Genomic DNA, 2,639 nt, shown 5'->3' on the forward strand with positions numbered 1-2,639 from the left:
TCATGCAGATTTGTGTGAGAAGAAAAAAGCGTGAAAGTAAAAAGTAGGTTAGAGGAAAGTATTATAAGCATGAATGGAATCAAATGAATCATTATGAATGTGATAGGCATGAAGAGAGATGCCACCGATATCGGCTGCCTAGAGTTTGGAAACGGTTAAACAGAGGACCTATATATATCTGTTAAGGGCTTGTTAAAAATCAACAGAATTGCTGTGTAGGGACATTAAGCTAAGGTTATATTATCCGCATTTCATTGCTGTTGGCGTTTGTTATCTATTCTTTTTCACCACAGCTTCGTATAATGAAATCGCCACGTAACTAGCACAAAAAACATTATGGCATTGGTTGCTTTCACTTTTTGTAATAGTTTTGACATTTAAGCTGACTCCTGAATTTTGTGGTTATGTTTGTAGTTGCGCTACACAGTATGGTGGAAAACTGGTGTCTAATATTGTTCTTAGAATGGACGGAATTGGAAAGAAAGGTATACAACTTCTTATTTTTTAATTTAAAAAGGTTGGGGAAGAGCATCACAAATGCCAATTCGTACTTTAGAATTAGTGAAATTGAATTAGAGATTTTTTTAAGCCCGATTCTTATTTAAGTGTAGCCGAGTGCAATTTTTAGTTTTTTTTTGGTACAGCGAGAGCAATTTTTAGCTTAATTTTTATTATACTACACCCAAGGTTTCCGTGCATACTAGTTTTTGTTGTTTTCACTTGCTATTCAAGTATGCCAGATACACCATTATTCTAGAGATTATCGAGATAATAAAATCAAGATTTAGGGTAATGATGGATACATTCATCATGGATTTTGCACTAGGTACACGATCACGAAGAAGTAGCTGTTTGTTGGCATCAAGGCCTACCGCAAAGGACACTGTAGACAGATAAAGAACTTTCTCCATTTTTCTTTCGATATGCGGCGGTAATCAGTGAGAGCGTGAAAAGAGCAATAAAGAACACAACTGCAAATTTGTGTATCTTCTCTCAGCGGTGCAGGTTACTGGTGCCACCGGAGCGCCTCCTTGCGGGTGTACCCAACACTCAATGTCTTCCTGTGTTCAATGTCTTCATGTGCCGCTAACCAGCACCTCCTGAGTCGCTATGCGCTATTGTGTTGATGACAGAGGAGACGAAAAAGCAATAATTAAAACGCTTGAAGCAATAAAGTCCGCTCACTTGAAGGGCTTTCTTGATTGTTCCACTTATCTTTTATCATACATTTTAAACTCTCAAGTTCTTACCGCTCACTGTAATAGATAGTCACTTTGAATAGGAACCAGCAGGGCTGGATTGTTCATTTACCACTTCAATGAAATGACTCTATGGTTCAGATCTACCATATAACTAAATGTCTCTACGATTCAGATCTACCATATAACTAAATGTGTCTATGGTTCATATAGACACGAGTCACATGTTTATGTGTATCTCATCTGTACCCTTCTTGGTAACCATTCTCTATGGGAGAAAAAAATAAAATTAAAACTTTTGGTTTAAAAATAATAATAATTTGTTAATATGTGGCACAAATTTTGTTTTAATTGGTGGGGCTATATTAAAAGGGCTATAGAGTCAAAGCATCCTTTAATAGAAGACCCTTGCCTTAATTTTTTTAAATAGTTTTTTTTCAATAGAATAAATAACCTATTTTTTCCAACATTTAACTGAAATCTAGTCATAGCCTTTGTTTTCAGCATGGATTCAATGTATTACACATGGTCCAATTAAGTTAAGCTTCCACAATTAGCTTCTAGTTTTATTATGTCTTAAGCATAGGTTTTAAAATAAATCATCTTCTACCAGTTGAACCCATGAGCATTTCTTCTTCATTGGTAGTATACCTTTCAATTTTATTTTATTTTGTCATTTATGTATGATATTGTGATCCGGTAACAAATATCATAATATATTTTTAAACACATTGAAAATGGTTTAATCGTCCATATTGCTTAGCACCAACACCTCATCTTAACAAAACATCTCATCTTAGCAACTTTTTGGTCACAAATGTTGAATATAACACTTGGATTTTTTACCTAAATGTATTCTTGTTTAGATTCAATTATTGAGTATGACACTATATTGAGAGCTGAACCTCAACAACTTTTTGCTCATGAATATTTAGAAAGATGCTCGTATTTCATACTTAGATTTAATCATGTACTAAGTTAAATGTTGAGTATGACACTTTTATTGGAGACTTCAATTTAGTCATATTTTGATTGTAAACAATGATTAGAGGATGCTTACTAATATTTAGAAAATTGGGTCATCAACTAGATTCATGTTAAGTGTGGGATACCCAAGTCTCAATTCCCATTTTCGGATCCTCAACTCTCATATTTTAGATCCACAATAGTTGGATATATTTTGTGTGTTCTAGCTAATTGGTTCATATTTGAGATCCACAATAGTATGGACAAAAAAAAAAAAAAAATCATTCTTTAATAAGATAATTTTTTAAGAAAAGATTAATGATATTGATTTTGGCAATGATTAAATTTGTTGCAATTTAATATGTTATCATAAAGATAAATAGTAACCATAGGATTCATTTGGGGTGTAGATTAGTCTTTGCTTATCTTGTCAAAAAATTTAAGGCATTCTCTAGTTTCCTCACATATATAAGT

General features: G+C 33.2%; 1 long non-coding RNA gene across 1 annotated transcript; it reads left to right on the forward strand.

Moving 5' to 3' along the window:
* Positions 1-201: 201 nt before the first annotated feature.
* LOC149558239 (uncharacterized) lies at positions 202-1,504 on the forward strand. Its single transcript, XR_016352452.1, has 3 exons — positions 202-234; positions 415-485; positions 827-1,504. It is a non-coding gene; the product is annotated as an uncharacterized LOC149558239 (long non-coding RNA).
* Positions 1,505-2,639: the final 1,135 nt, after the last annotated feature.

The sequence above is a fragment of the Cupressus sempervirens genome, chromosome 5, assembly GCF_028749045.1.
Source record: "Cupressus sempervirens isolate cs-2001-9-10 chromosome 5, ASM2874904v1, whole genome shotgun sequence".
NCBI classification, from domain to species: Eukaryota; Viridiplantae; Streptophyta; class Pinopsida; order Cupressales; family Cupressaceae; genus Cupressus; species Cupressus sempervirens.